This window comes from Anthonomus grandis, chromosome 1 (assembly GCF_022605725.1).
Source record: "Anthonomus grandis grandis chromosome 1, icAntGran1.3, whole genome shotgun sequence".
Taxonomy (NCBI): Eukaryota; Metazoa; Arthropoda; class Insecta; order Coleoptera; family Curculionidae; genus Anthonomus; species Anthonomus grandis.
Window position 1 is genome coordinate 12,749,615 of NC_065546.1, and position 20,082 is coordinate 12,769,696.

General features: G+C 30.8%; 1 protein-coding gene across 1 annotated transcript in view; it reads left to right on the plus strand.

Annotated features, from left to right (window-relative positions):
• The first annotated feature begins 1,455 nt into the window (after positions 1-1,455).
• LOC126737209 (uncharacterized) overlaps positions 1,456-20,082 on the plus strand; it is a 39,952-nt gene continuing 21,325 nt past the window's right edge. Inside the window, exon 1 of the mRNA XM_050441993.1 lies at positions 1,456-1,672. The gene's annotated coding sequence lies outside the window, so the exon portion shown is untranslated. The remainder of the gene's footprint in view (positions 1,673-20,082) is intronic.

Consider the following 20,082-nt stretch of genomic DNA (forward strand, 5'->3'; position numbering starts at 1 on the left):
TGATGAATCAAAGTTCAATTTGATTAATTCGAATGGCAAAAGATATGTTAGGCGTCCTGTGGTACCATACCACCATTGGGTCCATACCAAAGGTATGATCCCAAATATACGGTGTCCACAGTCAAGCATGGAGGTGGTTCCGTGATGGTGTGGGGATGTTTTTCGGGCTATGGGATGGGTCCACTACACTTGACAGAAGGCACGATGGATCGTTTCATGTATAAAGACATACTGCAGGATGTTATGGTACCTTACGGTGATGAAGTTATGCCACTCAACCACTAATTTCAATATGATAACGATCCGAAACACGCATCCAAGGTCGTTAAGCAATGGTTGACCCAAGAAAAAAATAATATTATCAAATGGCCGTCACAGTCACCGGACCTAAATCCGATCGAGAACATTTGGGATTACATTGATTGTCACATCGGATGTAAAAATTTCAAAAATAAACAAGAACTTTTTGAAGCTTTGAAGGCATGCTGGATGATCCATTGACACGTCCTATATTGACAATTTAATTGGGTCAATGCCCAAAAGGTTGGTGGAAGTGAGAAGAAATAGAGCCTATGCAACGCATTATTGAATAAAACCCTTTAAATTTTGTCAATTTAATTTTGGCCACTTGAAAATTGTTTAGTTTTTATTTTGTTTTTATAAAATTGGGTATTATGAATAAATAGTTTAAATATAATTAAACATTACAAATAGGCTCCGTTGTTTTTTAATCAGGTACTGTCCCACCTAATTTATCATTTCCTAAACCGTGATATAAACAAATTTAAAAAATAAGTCGTTGTCAATCTACTTTTGGCCACCAGAGTGTATCGGACGAGAGCTATATCAAATAAGCCTAAAAGATCTAATATCTAACAATGCTTAATTAAAAATTTTGCGCCAAAACCGTACTTCTTTAAAATCAACTTAGCTTAATGATTAATGTCATGAAAAGTAAAAGAACTGGTATATTTCGGCAATAAACAACTGCTGTAATCTGACAATATTCCAAAATAGGACGAAAAACAAAAGAGTAATTTTCCACTAAGCCACTAATACTTCTATTTCTTAATTTGACTTAGATTAACTAATCATCACCAGTGATCAACATAATTTTGTTTGAATATGTTTCCCTTATATCTTGTGAAAAAAAATCAAATCTTAATACTGGTACGCTGCAATTTTGTTTTTTCATCCAGTCGTTGACCAGTCACACCTGCAGATTTACAATCATGAAAATCAATACCACGATTACGATCGAACGTTATATCTTCAACTTTACCCAAACCACCGTAGAAAAAGACGTCTCGATCTGAAATCAACCGTGAAAAAACATCTGCCGCTTGCAGATTACTCAGACGATTCACTTGACAGCCTTCGTCGATGACGTAACCCAAATACCTTCCCCACGCTGCCTACCAGTACCAATACCACCAACCAACGCCAACTTTGTTTTTGTCTTTACGTTAGCAGCCCGGTTACCTTTGTATGGTAAAGGTTGAGTAGCGCGAACGCGAACGTAATCTTACGTCCACCTACGCACTATTTTGGTTACCAAAGTGACCAGATGAAAGTAAAAGTGAAGAGTTATGGTGTGGTGATAACAAAGTGAAGTTCCTTTAACTTCTAAAGAGCTCAAAGACCTGTCAATGGCTGTATAGTGTTTAACACGGTAGGTATGATAGGAATGCAGTTAAGAATTCACATATTCTATTGTATTATTTTTTTCATCCTTATTTAGAGTAGAGCCGTGGTGATTCGCTTACCATTTTGGGAATATATGTGATAATTGGTATTCAGGGAAGGACATTTTGGAGGACGACAGTATTGTTGTCACGGTTCTAAAATTTATTTTTGTAACAGGTTCTATATTACGCCAAGGTTAACTATAGACCTGTAAATTGTATCAAAGAAAATAAAGAATTATTTTTTCGGTTTTCTTTTGAAAATTTTATGCTTTAAAAAAATATTGTAAGGAAAAATTAGAATGGCCTAAGTGGACTTAAAATAGACTGAAATAATTGCAAAATTATTATAATTTGGTAGTGTTAGAAAAGCGAAAATAAATTATGATGGCAACAAAATGTTCGACAAGTAAAGGTCAAAATGTGGTAAATGCATTATGTATTTTATTAAGCTAAGCCGATTTTATCTACAAATTTTTACAAATTAACGGACTTATAGTGTAAATTATTAACTAATTGCACTAACAAATTTAAATCGCAGTACAAAAAATGTTACATATATTAGTCGAGAAATTGAAGTACTTTACATTTGCTGTACTGCACGTTGCACTATTGAATTTTAAAGCGTGAATATTATTTTTTCTAACCTGTTACGGCTGTTTATACTCCTCCTGCTCCATTAAATGCTTTTGTGGAGGCAATACAGCAGTAAACCGTAGGGATTTATTTTTTATTATATTTAAAAACAGACCGATTCCTTGCGAAAAAACAAATTTAAATGTGGATTTGAATTTTGAGACATCTTCGAGATTGTTTGTAGTGCCCGGTTGGAAAATAAAAAAACTGAGTGTGGGCCATAAAACTGCTGCCAGTATTTGGAAAAAACACGAGTACAAATATTTCAGATATCTCAAGACTCAAGGAGATATTTCCCTTAGACCAGTGCCAAGAAATGTAATTTTGTGAAATCATGATGGAAAAAGCAAACAAAAATATCTATTTTATGTAATATTCTATTTTCAGATTAATTTTCCTTTCCATTATATAAGAATCACAATCCTTTTATTGTTCGCTATCGTTCTCGGAGAAATTATTACAGAAATTTTCAATGCCATACTTTACGTCAAAAATTAAATATTTCAGCTGGTATTTTGGGCGATCATATTGTATTGATCCATTTTTATTGATGTACTTTAAATGATCATAAATAGAATGAGTTGCTGCAAAGCCAAGTTGACTGGAAACCAAGTATCCTAGATCTCCAAGTATCTTAGATCTCCAGATTTGTCCCAAATTACTTTATTTATAATATATTAATATATATATACTAATAAGATTATCCATTTACAAACATAAATTTAGTAGGCCAACAAGTTTAAAGAAATTTCGGGAGAAAATTCTTTAATCTGCCAGTCCCATTTTTCCAGACATTCAGGTACTAAATAGCTTTTATGATAGGTTAAATCATCATTTAGTTCATTTGTTTATTTAAAAACTTCTTTTTGTATGAATTTATTACTATTTATTATTATAATTTTTGCAATGAGTAAGCTTATTTTTATTAGAATAACGCTTTAGTTTTTATTATCCAATATACAGCAAAATTCGCTAAGTAAATGTCTTTCGTGGCGCACTCTTTTTGTAAATATTGGTAGCAGCGGAATTCACCTCTCTTAGCTGTAAATCATATAACGCTTGCGACAGGTTTTTATCAAATGGAACATTACTATGTATATTACTAGTCTTTAAAGTACAGCTAAAATATAGGGCAACGCAACACAGTTTGTAAATCATTCTTTTTAAATAAATTCTTTCAAAAAAATGGTGAAATAGAAATTTTTAATACGTGAAATCAAATTTTTTAGAAAATCATCATTTCTTTCTATTTTAGGCAAAATAAAATCCTTCTTTAAATGAACGAAATAGTGACACTCTTTTGATCCAGTGACGTACAATGAAAATTGCATTTGAGTGTAATAAAGATGGATCTGTTTCACTTCTTTTTTTGAGAATTAACTATTATATAGTGTACATAAGAAATATATAATTCGTAAAAGAAGTTCTAAATTTTCGCTACTTGCGGGACATTTTATTTTGACAAGGCTAAAATTTATTGAAAACTAGCTTATCTGGACTACAAACTAAGAACGGTGGTCTCAGATATATACTACCAACCCAGATTCATAAATCTTCAAGACCGTTTCTTAAAAAAGTCTTGCTTTAGCTTCTAGCTCTGCTTTTATGGCATGTATCGATTATTTCGAAACTGCCGCGGCAATTTATTAAGACTTTCCAGTTGAGTCTTAATTGAATGACCTCGTGCTTTGCTGTTATGTGAGTGTATTGCCCTGTAATTCACCTTGCAGTGTCAGCTTGCCCCACTAAACTCGGAAAAAAAAATTCTATTTGTCTTCATCAACAACCACGTTTAAATTATAAAAAGATGTATAATGGTCAGAGCAAGTTACAATTTCAAAATTTAAGCGATGATCACCAGTTAAGAGTTGTATAAGCATGATATTGTAAAAAAATTTCATTCAGTAGCAAAGAATATAAAAAGTTCTTTGAAAATTGTGTATCTCCCTCTCGAGCAATTTTCAATGCTTCTTTTTCATGTCTTAAAGCAGCATTATTTGAATGATCGCAAGTTTTTCCAATGAATGTCTTTGGTCTTGTCTAATACACTCGCTCTTCAAATGAAAAAAATTTCTTCGGTTTAACTCCAACGGCCATACGCTCTTTATCGATATTTCTTCTTTTGATCATTTCATCAATTGTGCAACCTTTTTTGTATAACTCCAGTTGTGCTTCTGAGGACCGATTCCAAACCACAGGGAAATCTGTTTTGGACCGAGTATTTTCTATATTTACGTACACACACACAGTAGCTGCATGCTACATAATACATAAGTATAAAGTATGTATGTATAATTTATAAACATAAATGTATCATGTATAAGTCTCTATAGTGTTCACAAAAGAGGAATTTTATTTTGATATAAAAAAGTGCCTCAATGCCAGGGGAGTCAAAATTATAATTTTTTTCGGGTGCTAGTTGCCAATGGGGTTTTACGCAAAACTCTTCCTTAAATAAATACAGAATTTTCTCATCGCTCTTTACAAACGTCGCTGACATGGTGACTGTTCGACAACTTTATTCCTTTGCTTATCGATTTTTGTCGGAAACAATTTATTTGGACTTATTGGAAATTATTTTATATGCAAAACACACATGCTTTTGGGTTTTAATTAAAAGAAAATTTTAAATGATTGCAAAATAAAAACACGGTTACTTACACTTCAAAAATGCAATAGGAGCTAATAGATGAATCTCAGTACTGGATAAAAATCTCGCTAGATGTCGCTTCAGTGGCCGCCAAGAGATATTCACATAGCGTATAAATACTTTGAGATAACCATTCTATGTGGGTTATCTTGATGTATGCCAGACCTGTACCAGAAAAATAAATTAGAAATGTCTGAATTTTAGCATTAAATCCTGCAAAATTGTGTTGTAAGTGTTATACTTATGACATTCATCAGTCAGATGTTTACTAAGGCTGTACTAAAAAAAGACAATGTAGGGTTGCCACATTTCTCCTTTAAGCACCGTTCTATGCATAAAGATCGATACCCCAACTTGTATATTATATTTTTGATATTGACGTGGAAAGGAAAAAAGTCATAATGAGCCATAACTCATAATGTGGTATATGTTCCTTACAAATACAAATTCTTTATACAATAAATGTTTCCTCTTGCATGTATTTTAGAGCGTTATACAGGGTGTTCCGTTGATCATGTTACAAATTTCTAGAGCAGATAGAAAACGTCAAAAGAAAAACAAAAGTTCATATAAACATAGGTCCGGAAAAGCTTCCTCAGGGAGCTAGAGCTCTTTGAAAATAACCTTTAAAAACTAGTTTTTTTTAATAGCTCCGGAACTACTTTAGCTACCGCAATCAATTTTAGGAGGTAAATTATTGTTAGTACGTTTATTCTTTTGAACCTACTAAATAAAAAAAATATTTACCAGGGGCTTCAGAATCAGGGGGGTATTTGGTAAATTTAGGCCCATTTCTTTAAGACCTAATTTCTTTGGGCCCGTGTGGGCATTAGATTATGATGTTTCTATGCTTTTTACATAAAAAAGGTGCTCTTAGTAAAAGTCGGTAAATATCACCGTTTTGGTGGAAATTGACTAAAACCAAACTAAGATACAGCACCTGAATTAATTATTTTAATAATAATAATAATGCTAATTCATTGCCACTGTCAGTATTTTTTAAATTTGTCACTGTCAGTATTTTTTTACATGATATTAATTCCCTTTTTATTACGGTTAAGTAATGGAAGATTACACTTTTGCTGAATACGCCGATATTCTTTTAATTTATGGGGAAGTTCGATGTAATGGTAGAGCTGCTTCTCGACTATATGAAGAGCGGTTTCCCGAAAGGCGAATCCCAGCTCACACACTTTTTGAAAAGGTCAATCAACGGCTCAGGGAGACTGGCTCCATTAAAGAAAAAGGCAAAGGAACATCCGAATCCCGGATTTTGAGGAAGAAGTGCTTCAGCGATTTGAAGATAACCCATCAGTAAGTACTCGAGCAGTAGCTGATGCGATGCATGTAAATCATGTTAGGGTATGGAACGTTAATGAACAGCTTCTTCGGCCCTACCACCTGCAAAAGGTGCAATCATTAGGACTTAATGATTTTATGCCCCGCATGAATTTTTGCCAGTGGTTTCTTGACCGGTGTACAGAAGAACCTCAATTTCCAAAATATGTCCTATTTTACTGACGAGGTTTTATTTGCAAAAGAAGGCATTTTTAATTCTAAGAATAATCATGTGTGGAGTGAGGAAAACCCTTATGGTATTCATTTTAGGAGCTATCAACATAAGTTTTCGGTCAACATGTGGGCCGACATTGTTGGAGAACGCTTAATTGGTCCAATTATGTTGCCTCCTCGTTTAACGGGAAATATTTATTTAAATTTTTAAGAAATGTACTGCCAGAATTATTAGATGATCTGCCCCTAAATATACGACAGAACTTATGGCTACAACACGATGGAGCGCCAGCTCATTTTTCACTTATTGTCCGCGAGTTTATAAATGAAAATTTTGGAAGGCGCTGGATTGGCCGTGGAGGCTCTGTCACCTGGCCAGCGCGCTCACCAGATTTGAGACCCTTAGATTTTTTTTTGGGGGCATATGAAAAGTCTCGTATATGAAACTCCAGTCGAGTCAGAAGAAGACCTGGTGGCCAGAATTTCCGCAGCTGCTGAAGTAATCCAAACCACGTCTGATATTTTTAACCACGTCAACCTTAATATGGTGCGTAGATACAATAAATGTATCGATCGTGGCGGCCGGCATTTTGAGCAATTAATATTTTAAGTTTATTTTTGTAATACCAATCTTTAATAAAATTTGTTTACGTTTCTAAAATTGTTAATTTGTTGGTTTTTTATTACACTTAAAATCATTTAAACATTTTATGCCTCAAGGTAATTAAAGTGACAGTTAATTAATTTAAGTACCAATTTAATAAAGTGGCTACCTTAACTTTTTTTAAACATTTATTTTTTATTTACACCAGATTTTTTTTTTATTGTTTATTAATAATAATAGGTAACTCATTTTTGTATCTCATAAATTGCTTTTCGTCAATTTTCACAAAAACGGTGATATTTACCATTTACCGACTTTTACTAAGAGCACCTTTTTTATGTAAAAAGCATAGGAACATCATAATCTAATGCCCAAACGGGCAGAAATTAAAGTCTTAAAGAAATAGGCCTAAATTTAGCCTAAATACCCCCTGATTCTGAAGCCCCTGGTAAATATTTTTGTTATTTAGTAGGTTCAAAAGAATAAACGTACTAACAATAATTTACCTCCCAAAATTGGTTGCGGTAGCTAAAGTAGTTCCGGAGCTATTAAAAAAAAGTAGTTTTTAAAGGTTATTTTCAAAGAGCTCTAGCTCCCTGAAGAAGCTTTTCCGGACCCATATTTATATGAACTTTTGTTTTTCTTTTGACGTTTTCTATCTGCCCTAGAAGTTTGTAACATGATCAACGGAACACCCTGTATATAGAAAAAAATCATATTGTGCTATAATCAATATTTAAGAGTCTACTAAATTTATCTTAATTATAATAGTGATGTGCAAAATTAAAAATGACAATATTACTTTCAGCTATATTAAATACGTAGGTAGAGCTAACAGTAAGACTTTTCAATTAAAATATGAGAAATCCTATATAGACAAATTGTAGTAAAATGTAGATACTAAAAAAAAATTATAGGGTATTATATCCTACCATCACGAGAGCTATCCTGTTGAGCCTTCCTAAAATATGTTTCATATTTTCATGTAAAATTTGTGGTTTTCAACACAATTAAATGGAATTTTTATTATTTGAATAATTAAAATTAAATTCAGGTCTCCAATAAGTATTTAAAGTAAACATTTTCACAAAACAAGAATAAATTTGTAATTATCGGATAACAACTAACATTTCCGCCGATATATTTATTCTTCACAAACAGTACGTACGACATTTCCTGAAAAAATCCAACATTATAATAACTTATATGATAGTTTATTTAATTTAACGAATGTTGTTATAAGCGCTGATATTTTTTCGTATTATATCAATCTGTCTATAATTTCCCTTGAGGGTTCTTTTGAAGTCAGCAGATAGCCGGTAGCCACTGAGGGTCAAATCTTGAGAATAGGCTGGGTGGTCAAGCAAGTGCAATTCTTTTAATATGACCATCGATATAATGCATTGTTTTGATCAAGCTGAACTTTTTCCTTTCGTATTTGAGAAGGCTATTTTTTTTTAGTTAGACGGAAAGCTTTGGCAAGTATTTTCTAGGAGTTAATACTAAAAACTTTTGGTAATAAATTGAAAAATACACTGTAATGTAAGTAAATCATCATTATCAATCCAATATTTACATTTTTGATAGTAACATGATTGTCGTAATTTTTGTAAATTTAATAATTTACAGCAGATTTGGGAAATATTCTTGTCTGGTTACATTAATTCTTCTTTCATTAAAATCATTATTTTGCGTGGACTGAATACAGAAGGATTTGCTTATATAATACAGAAGGATGCTTTATATAAGAAATATTACAATATTTTATTAAAAAGAAGATAGGCCTTTATAGATTAGGCCCAGATCAATAGGCCTTTCAAATTATTAGGCAAGCATTTTGTTATACAGCTTAGGCTCTAAATATTTTTGTCTTTTAGCTGCATTATTGTATCTGGTTTTAAGTATGCATAAGTTGCTGTTTCCAAAACTTCTCATTTCAACTATATAGCTGTACAATACTAGTCTACAAAGAATTGGTAAAATGAATAAAAAAAATGAATATTCTTAGAAGGGAAATATATGTAGAATACAATTAGATAATAAATTAATTTTTATATGATAACTATTAAATATGTGCACTTTGATAAACATTATAATAAAGGAATAGCTTAATTTCGTTTTTGGCTGTGATTTTGAAATAAGTAGATAGCTTGACAGCTCCCCATAAGAAAAAAAACGCACATAGCCAGGTCAGGTCAAACGTCAAGTTTCAGCTAAATGTTCTTTTTGAGTAGCAGGTAGAGCCCGAGGTAACAATATTATTAAAATTTGCTGAACAGAGCAAGAGCTCTCTAGTTTCTTTAACATTTTTGTCAATTCAAGTAGTTAATGGACGATTTCGGTAATGAGCCTTAAGATGACGATCGGTTTTTTTTTTGCAAAAATGCTTCATAATTTTAATGAAAACTGATGACGAACGTATAATCAAGATATTCGCAACTGGAGCAATTTAATTGTTGAAACACAAAGGTATACAGTTTTGTGCAGAATTCAACCAAAACAAACCAGCAAGAATCAAGGCACAATTTACACACGCCACTGGGCATTTAAGATAGATAAAAGATAAGTTCCGTATTTATGAGTGCCTTTTCCTCTTCCTCGTTTTAAACAAAATTGTAATCGGGTTTCAAGTAACGGTACCCCAGCATGCCTGTCTCGAGGGAAATTGTTGCTGCAAAAATGACTTTTTTACGCCAAAGAACCGTTCAAATAGAAGTTTTGCGTAATCGTGTTACCGACAATAATATTTCAGACGGGAATTGTGCACCATTTTTTAGATAAAATTTTATAATTCTTTTATTATGGATTATTTTTAACATAAATCTAACCTGTAGGTATTTTTTTTTTAAACTAAAGTAAATTTTCCTCAAATCCATAACAAGAGATACATATCTTTTTCGAATACAAATAGCCAGTACGTTCTTTAATAAATTTAATTATTAATAAGCTAACTAAGTTATAGATAAAAAATATTACTTAATAATTATAAATTACTTAATAGTGGATTACAGTGATGAATTATTTCCTGAAGTAGAAAAGGAAGAAATATTTTATACTCGTTCAAACATAATAAGATCATTTATTTTTAATGAGTTTTATAATTTTTTATGTACATCGGTACAGTTTTAATGTTTGTTTTAATAACGGTACTACGTAAAATATAATTACTCCACGACATATGACATGGATGCTTACGGAAGAGAACAGAATAATTACTAAAATTTTTAAACAAGTTTATTATACTTTACTGACTAATATTGTAGTAGACTAATATTCTGATAAGTATTAATTTTATTCTTGAGTTTAGTTGTGGGATGGGATCGAAGGAATAAACACAAACGTCACTTTATGTACTGGCCAACGTTTCGCAATAATTTTATTGCTTCATCAGGGCCCTAAGGTAACAAAAAAGACACAATAAAAAAGGATTATTATATATAAACAAAATTTAACTTTTTGGGGTTATGTTGATACCACCAAAAAAGAAAAAAAAAACAGAAAAACAAAAAAAAAACAACAAAATCTTAGATTTGAATTAAAAAAAACACACAACAAAAAAAAAAAAAATTATAAAATTGCTTACATAACAGTGTGATTTTACTTGTCATAAAAAATCATGTTTACAGGACACACAGGTAACATAGAATATATAAAATATTGTTTTTTTAACAAAAACGGTTTAAAATGATGGGTTGTATCACAGACAGTTGCTTTAAAATTGATTCTACGGTGTACAATAATAATTTAGCATCTAGCCAGAAAAACCGGGTATGCGAGAACACAATAGACGCATTCTTCTTAGTGATAAGAACCAAAACAGAAACGTTGGCCAGTACATAAAGTGACGTTTGTGTTTATTCCTTCGATCCCATCCCACAACTAAACTCAAGATTTCAAACCTATAGGATCGCAACTAGAATTTATTGAAGATTCAATCTGGGTGCAACACACAAGACCTGCAGGCAAGGTAACAAAATGGGTTTCTTTCACGAAGTTAGACAGCTACATGGTGAACACATAGTATCAGATTTGAAACTTTGGGCAACTAACAACCGTAAACTGGCGAGTTATGAAAACCGAAAAAAATTTTTACTTAGATGTCGTAGTAATAATGTTCTACCTAATCATATTCTACAAACCTCAAAATGTTTAGAAAATTTAATGTTAGATAACAGCCCTTTTACTAACAAATTTCATAAAGTTCTACTTAAATTTCAAAAATCCATTATTAACTTAGAAATCGAGCATAGTCACTGGAAATGCAATAAAATTAAACAATCAATTAATACTTTAAAAAATACAGTGCATGGTAATATTTCTAATGAAATGTTCCAAACTTTCTGCAATTTTCAAGATCGTTTTTTTAATATCACTTGCAATAAATTAAAAAATAATCAAATAAAAAAGTTCAAATCTTTACTTAGCAAACAACGTAATGATAGTTGCATGTCCAGTTACAATGTTAATGATAAATGGATTATCAATTTAACAAATATAGACATTCCGAATGGTGTAAAATACCTATTAAGTTTAGGAGATAAATTTAATTTTTTCTTACCCCACTAACAAAGTGCCAATCGAACAGCTGATCATAGACATTGAATACATTTTTGAAAAATTTGATGAACCAACTAGGATTGACTTGCGTAATAGGTGTATAAATATTATTACAAACTATATTAAGTCAAACAAATTTTGCAAAAATACTAACAATAATTTCAAGAAAAGTACAAGTAAAACTATACAATTTATACGTAACCATAAAGAGCTTGTAATCACGAAAGCAGATAAGGGTAATTGCACCGTAATCCAAAACAAGTATGACTTTGACCAAAGGATAGTTAATGCTCTCAATGATACTGAAACTTATAAAAAATTAAATAAAAATCCTACCATGAACATTCAAAGTAAAACTAACAAAATTATATCACAACTTTTTGATAAAAAAATGATATCGATTGAACAACAAAAATGGTTAAAAATTAATAATGGTGTCGCTCCCAAAATCTATTTTTTACCAAAAATTCATAAATTGGGGACACCACTACGACCCATAGTCTCTTTAACTGGTTCCCCTCTTTACAATTTAACAAAACTTTTGTCCAACATTTTACAACATTTTTTTTATAAAAGATGAACGATATGTGAAAAATTCTTTTGATTTCGCTAATTACATTAAAGAGCAAACAGTCCCTGAAGGTTATATTCTTGTATCGTTAGATGTTGTTTCTTTATTTACTAATATACCGGTGGACCTAGTAACTGATATAATCACCCAAAAGTGGCATCTTATCCGGCCTAATACATCGCTAGACCTTGAAACAGTTGTTTTTCTTTTTAATTTTTGTATTGAGAATAATTATTTCCAACATGGTGAAAATTTCTATACCCAAATTTTTGGCCTAGGAATGGGAAACTGCATGTCCCCAATATGCTCAGACATTGTAATGGCACAACTACAAGATCATTGTATTTCTGAACTATCTTTTAATGTACCTTTTTTCTGTAGATACGTTGATGACATAATCACGGCAATTCCAAATAAAAAAGAAAACGAAATTCTATCAGTCTTCAATAGTTTCCATCCACGTTTACAATTCACTATCGAACAAGAAATTAACTGTAGTCTTCCATTTTTGGATGTTAAAGTCATAAGATCCACAGATGGTACCATAAAAACAGATTGGTATCAAAAACCAACTTTTTCAGAACGCATTTTAAATTATTTTTCAGAACATCCTATGACACACAAAATAAATGTAATAAAAAACCTAAAACATCGGAGCTTGAGACTTTCTAGTCCAGAATATCATAAAAAAAACCTTCATTATGTTCAGACAATTTTAAAGAAAAACAACTACCCCCTATCAATTATTAAAAAAATTATTAAAAAAATAATTAACGACACCGAGAACATTACTCAAAATATTACACGAAACAATGAAAATAATCAATTGGCTTATTTCAAGATTCCTTACATTAACACACTTTCTCATAAAATTAAAAAGACCATACAATCAAAATCTGATGTTATTAAAATCTCAGAAAGAAGTGAAAACTCGGTAAGAAAACATTTCTTTACGAAGCTTAAAACTAAAGACGCCTTTGATTTACATTCTAACATTATTTATAAAATACCTTGCTCTGGGTGTGATGTGTGTTACATTGGTCAGACGGGTAGATATTTGAGGCAGCGCCTATACGAACATGAGTATGATTGTAGGAATTTAGCCCTTAAAAAAAACCCTACTGCTTTAGCTGAGCACAAAATGAATACAGGACACAATTTTAATTTTGGCAAGACTACAATTATGGGCCAACAGCAGCTTTTTAAAAAGAGACTTCTAGCCGAAATGATAAACATAAAAAAACATAATAATGCGGTAAATAAAAGAACGGATATAGACAATCTAAGTTCTTCTTATTTTAATCTAATAGATCAAATCAAAATGTAAACTTTTGGGACTGTTTTGGTTCTTATCACTAAGAAGAATGCGTCTATTGTGTTCTCGCATGCCCGGTTTTTCTGGCTAGATGCTAAATTATTATTGTACACCGTAGAATCAATTTTAAAGCAACTGTCTGTGATACAACCCATCATTTTAAACCGTTTTTGTTAAAAAAACAATATTTTATATATTCTATGTTACCTGTGTGTCCTGTAAACATGATTTTTTATGACAAGTAAAATCACACTGTTATGTAAGCAATTTTATCATTTTTTTTTTTTGTTGTGTGTTTTTTTTTAATTCAAATCTAAGATTTTGTTGTTTTTTTTTTTGTTTTTCTGTTTTTTTTTTCTTTTTTGGTGGTATCAACATAACCCCAAAAAGTTAAATTTTGTTTATATATAATAATCCTTTTTTATTGTGTCTTTTTTGTTACCTTAGGGCCCTGATGAAGCAATAAAATTATTGCGAAACGTTGGCCAGTACATAAAGTGACGTTTGTGTTTATTCCTTCGATCCCATCCCACAACTAAACTCAAGATTTCAAACCTATAGGATCGCAACTAGAATTTATTAATTTTATTACTCGAACGATGCAAGACAGGATAACAACATAGATAAAACGAACACCTAAAGACTAAATCCATCTTCTCCCATAGAATAAAATTGAATTATTCTTAATATTTTGGAGCACACTCTTATATTTTTCAAATATTTTAGAGACATTTTATATGTATATATAAATTAAAATGGTATATATGTATATACAGTACAAGCTCGGTAACATGAACACAAAAAAACCAACCCTAGTTCATACTACCGATTGTTCACATTATGGGATGAGGATGATTGTGTTTTTTTTTGTAAAGATACTAAATTATAAGTTTCAAGCCTTTGTTTATTTACTTAGTATGTATTATTTATAATACCTATGTATTAAAAAATACCTACAAAATTTATTTAAAAAAAGAAGTAATTTTTAATTGCTTCGTTTTAGATATTGTATTTATAATTACAGCTTTTTCATAAAGTTTTTTAAGGCATAAAATGTCGTCAATATTAACAAAGTTTTCTTGTGCCCATTGCATGCATAGCTTTAATGCTTCAATGGCTTCAGAATATCTTATTTTAGGCTTTGGATCTTCAATGACCTGACAGTCTCAGAGTGACAGAGTATTCCATGTCTTTCAGACAATAACAGTAATTTTTTATTTTATTTCAAGCATTTCACGCTTTTTTGTTTTTGAGGTAATTAGATTCATTAGTTTAATCTTTTTGACGTAATTTTTTCCCATTGAAGTTAGTTTAACTTTGGAGTCGAAAACTTTTCCTGATTTGCACGCTGTTGGAGCCACATATTTTCGTCTTAAGTATTTGAAGTAGTTTTTCATTTTATGTTCTCCATTTGAAATAATTTAAGTTTGTTCTTGATTTCAAGTCTCTCTAGTAAATAAAGTATAGTTCAGGCATGTTTCTCTCGCAGCCAGTTCTTTTTTTGTCCACTGGATTAAGAGACATTTTCTCCCAGCTGCTATTAACTATTACACGAAATTTGAATTTCATTTTAATTTAAAAATTTCAGAAAATTTGCCGTAATAAAAGTACAATTCATAACTTCTAAGACCATTAAATAATTTTTCACTTGGAACTAATACAAGATCCTAAAAAAAGAAACCTTGCGTCTACGGTAATAATTAATAACTGTAATAAGTTTGAAGAAATTCAAGATAATTTTAATTTGTTAAACTAAATTATGTTACTTTCACGTAACCAGCCGATCGATTGCATCTTATTAATTATAAGGTTATGCAAAAACCAGTTTTTATTACATAAATGAGATAATGCGAGCGCTGGTGACCTTTTTTGATCATAACTGCTGTTTTTACTCATCTAAGTATATGATTTGCACATCAATATTAATTTATTTAAAAGAGGCTTGTAATTATGCATAAATTACTATGGATCAGCGATTTTGTGCCACTTTAACATCATTAATTTAAGATCCGGAGCTCTTTAGTTTTGACAGAAAATTTTCCAAGGCTACTGAAGTCTTAAGTGAAGTTAAAAGTTAAAAATAAAGGTTCAATGAGTTTTGATTGCTCTGGAGTTGAAGAGGTTTTAAGAACATGAGACATTACTTATCAGCTATCGGCTGTATATGCGGGAGTAATGTAGAAGAAATTTTGGCTGTAAAGTGAAAAGGTGGAAAAAAGATTGTAATTTCGTATTAATAATGGTAATTATTTTTAATATAAATTTATGTAAAACGCTTTAAATCAAAGTTCCACTGAATATAACGAATTAAATATATTAATAGTTTGTAGTTTTGACAAAAACGGTTTACAGGCTACTGAACTAATGAAACAAGATACAGAAAATTAACGGAGTTTCACTATTAGTAATTTTATTGTGACTATTTGAATATCACAAATTTGCAAATATTCTGTCAGTTTTTTTTATTAACTACTGAAAATAAGGAGAATTCAATCCTTTCGGTATTTAAGAAAATATAGGTTATGAGGAGTTTTAGAACTTCGAAACTAGAGAGAATAATATTCTACTTAAATATAGTCATAATATTCGATCACTGACACTGCTTATATGAGAAAAAAATATAAACCAAAAGGAAAAGTCAGCCTGCAAAAGTTACGCTATGGTTACTATGCACACTCGGTAAATTTCTTCCTTAGTTGCCAAACAAAATATTATCAACATGCAATACAAGAGTGTTAAGCTAAAGCGAGAACGACAATGCTGCACCAATTTGTCTAATCCCACTTGCCCTTGGTGATATCTGCGTCCAAAATGAGTAGGACGATAGACTCTAGTTAGTACAAAGGATGCGACCATTATCTTTTTAACTTGTAACCACAAAACACAAAGAGGAAAATTTCCTTGAAATTGGAAATTCCTTGGTTTGTTTTCTGTGCTTGTAACTTAGACTGGAAGCCTCGAACCACAGATGTGCTCGAACCGCTGTACTCAAGAAAAATTACCCGACACATTTACATTCATTCGTGAAATAAATAATCCGATATAACGTAATCCAGAAATTATAATTCTTATGTACATAGTACCATAGACTGGATTTCTAAGTGATAGTATTTATAACCATTCAATTTAAGTATAGTGATGATAACAACATGCTAAGGGTAGATAAAGAGACTATAGAATCGTAAGTTACATTTGTGCTTCACGTTGGTAGCCAGGACATGATTATATATATATATAAAATATAATATATATATATATACACTTCTTTCTATCAAGTCGAGATCCGATCATATCGTGGACTACCTGAGATCCACCTGAAGCCCTTAATATATGGAAGCAATAATTTGTTAATATATTTAACAAAGTGGTTCAATTAATGGGATCATGAGAGGGGTAGATTTTTTCAACCCCTTTATATATACCATGTATATATATCAACCCGAGATCCACTAAATATATGGTGAAACTCGAGATCCGACCTTGTATATCATTAAAGTCACCGCATAACGCGAGATCCAACGATGTTGCCAGTTCAAATATTGCCATTTTGTAAAACAAAATTAGGTTTTGTTAATCTTTTCTGTTTACCTATAAACTATTTCTGTATTAATACAAATGGAAACTATGGAAGAACCTAGAGTAACAACGAAAAACTAAGAAGTAATCAAAGAGGTCTATACTGTGACGATAATGCAGCTGACGATAATTAAGTAATTTAAACATAAAATAGGACTATATTTTAAAAATCTTCCGCTAATATTTTATATTTCATTACGGCTATATGTATTAGATAGGTGTGCCACAATATTAAGGGAAGAGGTCGGATCCCATAAAAGTCTATGTGTTCGGATTGATGATTTTTTTTTTCTTAATGAAGGCAAACTAAACAAACTACTAATTTCTTTTTTTTTTAATTAGTTAAATATATTAATCTCGTAAATCTGTGATATTTTGGTTATTGGTTCATTTCTTTCATAGAATATTAGGTATAATTCTTTATGGTAATTAAGGATTACCGTGAAAAAAAGGAATATTATTGGCTTATGCCTATATGCCTTATGGCTATATTGGCCTATATGAAGTAAATTTATATGGCGACTCATTTATTGACGTAGCTTGATTTTTCATTGTATTTATTACTCGTAAATTGACTTCTTTAGAATTTTCTTCTAATAATAAGTGATTTGCAAGATTTTAGATGATTTTTTTTTCAAAATTATACTTTAAAAATAATATTTTTCTCACAAAAAAAATTGGTCAATCAGAATAAAAGATATCGAATCATGAGTACTCTTGTTTTAAAAATGTTATATATTGGAAATTACGTACTGGAAGTTTAAATATTTTAATTATTGCTGATATTAGTTATTAAATGTTTTGATAATTATGTGTGTAAATTATAAAAATACCTATTAATTTTAAAGTAATAGAAAAAAAGGAATTGTCACAATCGTTTGAAATGTTTGCATTTTAAGTAATAGCCGGGATTCAGGGCGATCAATATTCTACTCTAACAATACTTTTTTACACGTTTTCGAATTATCGAATTAAAATTGAAGTTGGTCTTTTATTATCCCACCGTCTTCGAGAAAATATGTACTTTTCTGATTAATTCATAACATTATAATAATAGGCGTTAATAACTAATAGGCGTTATTCAGCATTTAAGTCAATTGAAGAAGTATTTTGTCACGATTTTAATGACGTCACAGAATGCAATTTGAGATTATCGACTTAGGTGTATTTTCAGTCCCGTCGAGTCGAGATTATTATATGGCATAAGTTTTTGGGGTTTGTGTAGTCAGCACTCTCTTCTTGGCTTTTCAAAAGTATGTTAGTTTTAAGGAGAAGATTTTGTATATTGCTGCTAATGTAGTATTGCAAATGCCCCATTCTACGTTGATTAACAAATTAATCATATATAAAATTAAAATCTGTAATCGTTTACTGGAACACATTGAACAGCGCTTTTCTCTTTTCTTTAAGCTATTTCGGAAGAAGGTCTGTAATTTTCTCCTTGGAAGTGTTTACAATAATCTGAATGAGTTTTATTGTGATAACATTTAAATATGATTGATTCCTTTCAAATGTTTGTATTTTTATTATTTTAATTAAATTTAACACTTTTGAGAGTTTTTTAAATCAATTTTTTATTTCAAAACTTCAGTCTACTTTTTTTCAATGGATTTATACTATGTGTGCTTTGAAAGAATACCTTCTGCTGGCCGAGCAAATTGGAGGTTGTTATTTTTAATTAAATTACAAAATACAAGAAAGATATTCATATTAATTGCATTGCTACTGACTTACAGGTTCTCTATTCAAATATTTAGACATCAAGATTATTCAAACTTCGTTGTGTGTTCTAGTTTCCTCATCACATGATAGTTATTGTTTCGATTCTCTAACTCTGAGTTTATTGTATCGTAAATATTTTAAAATAACAATCCAGTTGAAACTTTTAAATAATTAACACTTATATTTACAGAGATACAGGTAATTAAAATGATTGGTTATATAATAATATTGGCTTTTACGATGAAAGGAACATATTAATTTTATATTAAGATATTTTTTTCTTCTTTTTTTTATTTGGATACATCGATTAGTATTGTCACTTGGGCATTTTTTAAATAAAAATTTTAAAGAAATAAATGAAATTTTATACAAGGTGCCAAGTAGAAACTAAGGCGTCACCCTTCATTTTTCTAAATGGAATATCATGATATTTTACAATTCTATGATATATTTTGAATACTTTTTGTATAGCATGCCATATATCTAAAGAAACATAAGTCATTAAAAAATAAAAATTAATTCTAGATTTATTGCGACTACTGCTCGTTTTAAATTCTTTCATAAACTAAATACTAATGATTATTTAGAAATATTTAGCTGTTTTGCTTATTATGTATAGGATAGTTTACATATGCTTTCCTCAATATAAGGAGCCTGTGAAGCGGTTTTTTTTTATATTCGATGAACCGTCCTTTTTGTCATGCTGCCTTCTTTTTTTTCATAAAGCGTATTCTTTTTTTTTCTTTTGACAAATAAACGATTTGTATTGTAATATTTAATTTGTTGTCCATTTGATTCAATGCGTCCTTTGCAATGAAAAATTTAGTTACAGGGGTCTCAAGTTAACACGTTAACCCAACTCACGTTAACAGGGAAAATTGCAGATATTGGGCAACCGAAAGTCCTCATTTGACCCAACAATATCACATACAGTGCCCTCATAAATTTAATATGTGGGCAAGTATTGTGAAATATCGAATCTTTGCACCCTTTTTTTCGGAGATACAATACAACGGAAAGCGCTACTGAGACTTTCTATAGTTTGAACTTATCCCTGCTTTAGTTGTTTTATTCCTTGATCCACAAGAGGCTGACATACCCAGTAATGAGCGAGATATGGTTTTAACAAGACGGGGCACCTCCTCGCTTTGCCATTGCTGTTCGACAATTTCTGGATGCAACTTTTTCTAACAAATGGTGGCCACCCGATGTAATCCCACTATATTTTTTTAATAGGGATATTTGAAATCCCAA